Source organism: Phoca vitulina, unplaced genomic scaffold (assembly GCF_004348235.1).
Source record: "Phoca vitulina isolate PV1807 unplaced genomic scaffold, GSC_HSeal_1.0 scaffold12, whole genome shotgun sequence".
Classification (NCBI taxonomy): Eukaryota; Metazoa; Chordata; class Mammalia; order Carnivora; family Phocidae; genus Phoca; species Phoca vitulina.
Window position 1 is genome coordinate 30859345 of NW_022589715.1, and position 6000 is coordinate 30865344.

Here is a 6000-nt window from a genome sequence, read left to right on the forward strand (position 1 = left end):
GTATTTATCATTCCAATGAATGTTTTTATACTTTTGCTACATATTCCATGATTCCCAGAAAATATATTGTATAGTTTTGCATGTTTTAAAAACTATATTAAAATTACATAAATATAAGCAAAACTATCATATTATATCCTGGCTCTGTTACCAGCTGTTTGACCTTAGGCAAGTTGCTTAACATCTGTGCCTCAGTTTCTTTTCTGAAAAATGGGGATACCACCTATGAGTTTATAAGGTTGTTATGAGGATTAAATGAGTTAATATACTCTAAATAAATCACTTAGATAAGTATCTCACTCATCAGTGTTAGTAATTATCATAAAGTTGCAAAAGGACGTGTGATTGTTATTATATATACACACTCTGAGAAAAGACTAATTATTGAATTGATAGATATATATAACCCATATAATGCCAGACATTTTTCAAATTGTGTAAAAAGTATAAATACTTACGAAGTTCAGGCTGGAAAGATTCACTAGACTAAATAAAGAGGAACTGAAACTGCTAAGAGAGGAACTGAAACTGCTAAGAGAGAATAAAGTCCTTATTTTTTAACTTATGAATTGCAGGTAACATTAAATTACAATATAAACATTTGATTTAAATAATTTATGACAGTTTAAAAATACCTAAATACGTAATGGCCTCCTTTATGAGTTTTGGTGGGTAGGGTTATGAGAGAAGGGGTAATTCCTCAATGGGAAGCTATGCAAAGACTTTTTATTTTTATTTTATTTTTATTTTTAAGATTTTGTTTATTTGAGAGAGAGAGAGACAGCGAGAGAGGGAACACAAGCAGGGGGAGTGGGAGAGGGAGAAGCAGGCTTCCCGCTGAGCAGGGAGCCTGATGCGGGGCTCGATCCCAGGATCCTGGGATCATGACCTGAGCCGAAGGCAGACACTTAACGACTGAGCCACCCAGGCGCCCCTCAAAGACTTTTTAAACTGTTAATTTAGCTCTCACACAAAAATAAAACATTTGGTACTCAAATTTCACTTGTTTTCTGAACTCTTAACTAACTGCAAGTAAAACAAATTAAAATTTTAAATGATGTTTCATAATAGGATTCATCTAGATTACAAAATTTTCATAAAGACAACTGGATTCTGCAAAATTTATCCATGCAATTATGGACTCAGTATCTAATTATGGACACATTTAATATAGGATTATTTTTTAATAGTCTCTAGGTTAAAAATCCGAAAACAAAAACAAATGCCCTACATATTATGTGAATTCTAGTGAATTTCTTACAAGAGCTTTTTAAAGGTTTTAAAAATAAATCTATACTTTGAAGATTAATGTATCTGATTGATACATAAAGGAATTCGATCTAATAAGCATTTACTAGGTGTCATTTACTAAATATTTTATACAAGATCTTTAAATCCATGTACTGTATCCTCATGGACAAAATTTACAAGGCTACCATAGGTACTCTGTATAGACACATATACTTCTGCAAACAGTTAAAAATGACTACTACAAAAGCCAACATTTAAGCAGGCAAAGCATATAAAATGTAGATAAACTGTGCAAATTATATCCATGGAACAGTGCTGAAACATTTGTCTCCCCTAGAGTTTGGCATATATTTCAATGTCTAAAAGGTTAACAGTAACAATTAAATGTAACATCAAGGATCTGTCTCCCCCTCCCACCCTCAAAATAAAAAACAAACAAAACCCAAACAACCCAATTCGGAGTATGAGAAAATACTCCGTGAAAGCCAGTGAAGAGGGAAGATTAAAGTTCAAAAGTAAAGTTTTACTTTTCTTCTCCTAAAGTGAGAACTCTGAAACGGAACCACTGCTTTTAATTTGCCCCCTTCCCATGCCCCCACTAAAATATTTACAAATATGAGTCAGTCCTTTCCTCGGTCCCCAAGAGAAGATTCAGTGGGAAACCAAGCTAAAACTTGCTAAACCACTAAGAGAAAAACCTAGCCACTCTCAGTACTTTCCTAATGGAGAAAAGACCCTACCACTGTTCACCCTATACTCTTGTCCTCTGCCTAAGCAAGACACTGCACCTGCCAAACTGGGAGCGTAAAGAATAATGGTCCAACTTTGCGAACGCAATCTGGGGAGGAGACAGATTATTTCTTGAGGAGTGCAAGAAAGGAGCAGAAAAGATCCTTTCAGGAGCGGATGCATGAGCTTTGGGGCTCTCCTCTGCCTGTTGGAGGACTCAAAATCCGCTTGCTTCAGAGACCCTTGGAAGCAGCCGCACTCCGGTCGCAGCCGGCCTCGGGCCTGGGAGAAGCAGGCAGTGTTTACACCTGTCACGAGGAAGGGGGAGGGAAAAAGAGGAAGCCCGAGCAAAGCCCCAAACTTCTCTACAGCTCCCGGGAGGGAGCGGCCGGCCGGAGCTGTGGGCAGGTGGAAGCGGAGGGGCAGGGCAAGTCGGCGGCGGCCGGGGATGTGGGAACCGCTCACATTTCCCCGGCCGGTGCCCGGGATGGCGGGGAGGGATCTGTGCGGTCTGGACGCTGCCGCCGGCGTCCCCGCACCCGCCGCGGAAGAGAGCAGAGCCCAAGTCCAGAGCCCGCAGGCCCGCAGAGCCGGCACCGTCCCTGTCCCCGCAGTCCCAGGCTCCGCGGCAGGCAGGTGCTCCCGGCCCGGGCAAGGATCCGGCCAGCGGGCCGGGCCGGGTCCCAGCACCCTGTTTCCCCCGCGCGGCCGGGGAAGCGGAGCGGTGGCGCTTACCTGGCTCGTTCGGGGCGGCCGCGATGGGCATGGCTCAGGGGCCCGGGGAGTAACTGGCTCCCCGGGGAAGGACCGGCTAGTCCGACGCGGAGCTGGTGAGAGCGGAAGGCAGGCTGCTCACAGCCCTGTCAGCGAAGCAGCGCCATGGACGCCCACCCGGAGTTTCAGCGCTGTCGCGGGACCCCCATCCCATCACCCTCCGCCCTCTTCCGCCGCCGCCGCCGCCTCCTCCACCTCCTCCTCCGCCGAGACCCCCCGCCCACTCCACACACTCTCCCATCATGCAGCGGGGGAACCGCTGCCGCCGACACGTCACTTCCGGGCGCCGGTGGCTAGGTCGGGGCCGGGCGCTGGTGGGTGCGGGGGGGAGGGGCGGAGGACACTCCAGGGGAATTAGTGTCACAGAACGCTTACCCCTGCGCAGGCGCGGTTGTGCAGAGTGCCGGCCGCCATTTTGGGTGTGGGCAAGCTGCCCTTTTTCTTTACTTCCTTGCGAGTCATCAAGCTGTTGCGGGGAAAGACGTCTTTCCGCATTCCGCCTGCCGCTGAAGCTGCGCTCCAGGCGAGGGACAGGTGCTTTTCAGCCGGTTAACGATATCGTTCAGTCAAGACCGAGTTAAGTCTCTTGCTCTCCAAATAAAATTGCCAACATTTTGAAATACAGAACCATATCTTCTCCACCAAAAACCTACCGGAGAGCCCTTATCGGCTTGCCCTTTTCGCCCCGAAAAACGACTTTTCATTCAGTCCAAGTCCCTTCCTCTTTTTAATTTAAACTGACAGAAGAGGAAGCTGGTGGTTGATACATAACAAAGAGATGGTTATAAATCAGTCTTAAGAGGGAAAGCACCCGCCGAAGACTGACAAATCGGCTTTGAGCCCAACACCAAAAAAAAAAAAAAAAGGAATTTTGCTAACAGATGGAGACGGTGGTAATTTTTCATAGATGCTGCGGGAGAATATCCAATGAAGCTAAAGATAGCAAATCAACTTATGCATTTCTCTAGCAGGGGTCATAACGGATTCTTTTTCTATCATCAGTCTTGAGCAGTTGATCATTTGCGTTTTTATAACCTTTCCCTCTTTTTTTTTTTTATCATCACAAATATCTGTTAGAACACCGACCACTGTAAAAATCAAACTACAAGGCTTTAAGGATTATTGTTATCGTCCGGGATGATGAGCCCGGGGTACCTACCCTGCAAATCATGAGCCCTGCTGAGTGCTCATTCTGCTCACTTTTGCCAAACCTGCACCGGTAATAGTTCCAAGACAACAAAGCTCAACAGCTACGCAAAGAAACAAGGACGGAAAACACCCCCTCAGCCACAGAGAAGTGTCCACCCCCTTGAGTGGAGAAATTATACAAATCAGGGGAAGGATAAGGACAAAAGCAGTTCATCACGGTTTATCCCGCCTCTGCAATGTTCTAGACAAATTAACTTGGAGCGCTAAAATAGACTCGCATTTGTCTTTTTACAACTCAGTCGCTGTAAGAAATACGGAGACTGCATCACTTTAAATTGGAGTACCAATTGCTTTGTGGTGGTACTGGATTTTTTGTTATTGCTCAGTCACTAAAGAAAAATCTATATGACTTGTCAAATTCCTATTGTATTTCGCCCCCTGCTGGTGTAGCTCGCGTGCAAGCGTGAAAAAAAATATATGTATATGTCACTATAAATGTTTATTGACCAAGGAAAGAAAAAAAATGTATGTGTGTGTTTGTGTAGAGACTGGAAATGAATTGACTTTAGGTGAACACATGCTTGTTTTAATTTGATAGCTCTACTAAACAGAAATATCGGAATAAGAAGAACATATGATAAAATCCTAAAGCAGACCCTACACCAAGAAAATGTTTAAATTGAAATAATGAATTTAAACATCAAAACGTTAAAAAGAAAACCCTGCTTTAGGAAAAATATCTCCCTGATCCATACATAACATATGATTATAAAATGATGATTCTTGTCAGATAAATGTAGAAGCCAATTGTATTCACTTAAGGACAACAATTTAGAAATCCGTGTCCAACTTTGAATATGGAAATTGAGTAGCCATTTGGTCAGATGACTTGTGAGTGCAACCAACCAACTTGTAATTGGTAATCTTACACAGCATTCTGAAGACAGCATTCCAAAGCCTATGAAAATGTAGTACAAAAGGACAGTCTTGTTTCTGAATGTTTTTAAGATGATGAATCTGTAGGAAACATAATTATTAAAATTTATTGCATTTGGAAAAAAGTCATTGCATTTGGATCTAATGATGGTATTATTTTTGTTTACTTTTTAAAAATTATGACCATAACTTGATTACCTAAGAATTTGCATCAAGAAAAGAAAAAGTAAATGATCATTTATCATGTGTTGTATTTACTTCTAGTTTTTTCTCCTGTGTGGATTTTTTACAAAGCTGTAATCATAACTTAATAAAGTTATGTAAACATAACTTTCCACTTAATATTATGTTGTAAGCATTTCCTTCTATTGCTTAACATTTTATAAAATCTTAACTTTAATTGCCTACATGGTATTCAATGGAGTGGACATACTGTGATCCATCCAGTATCCTATTAGTAGATATTTTCCACTATTGCAAATAATACTCTGATGAACATTTTGTGCATGTGGCTTTGTCCAATTGTAGGACTTTTTTCTCAATATAAAAATGATTGAGCCAAAAACTATTAATGTTTTATTGGCACTTTATCATCTCACATTATTTTCCAAAAGACTATGCCAATTTACAACGCCACCAGGATGTAGGAATGTACCAATTTTACCACCTCCCTACCAGCAGTGGATAATAATTAAAACAAAAAAAAAGATGGAATTATACTTTATAGACTAAAAGTTGAAAGGAACTTAACTCATATTGTATAAGAAATCAACAAGCACAAAACCCCAGCAATGTGATGTTCTGGAAAAGCAATATCATAGACCTGGGTCTATGAACAGGGTCTATCACCACTATGATTTTGTATGATTTTGATTTAACCTCTCTGGGCTTCAGTCTTCTTATATGTCAAATGAGAGAGTGCAACTAGATCACAGGTTCTCAACTCCTTTAGGACAAGTAACTAGCACATATATCTCTTTGAGAATATGGCCAAAGCTTTGGCCCATCCTGCAGAAAATACTCATCCCACAGAGGTTCAGATTTCTTAGACCTCCTAAAGCTCATTCATGGAAGAGGTAAGTCTATGAACCGCAGCTCCAGAAACCCTGCATCAGATGACTTCCAAGGTCCTTTGCATCTACACATTTTCCTAGGATTTCA

The 6000-nt window shown here is 41.8% G+C and overlaps 1 protein-coding gene across 4 annotated transcripts in view; it reads right to left on the reverse strand.

Annotated features, from left to right (window-relative positions):
• The window catches only part of AFTPH (aftiphilin), a 68522-nt gene extending 64424 nt beyond the window's left edge, over nt 1-4098 (reverse strand). For 3 of the 4 annotated variants that reach the window (XM_032410849.1, XM_032410848.1, XM_032410847.1), the window contains exon 1: nt 2716-2980. The gene's annotated coding sequence lies outside the window, so the exon portion shown is untranslated. Of the gene's footprint in view, nt 1-2715; nt 2981-3129 lie in introns of those variants that run through there. The other variant, XM_032410851.1, reaches the window with a different exon arrangement.
• Nucleotides 4099-6000: the final 1902 nt, after the last annotated feature.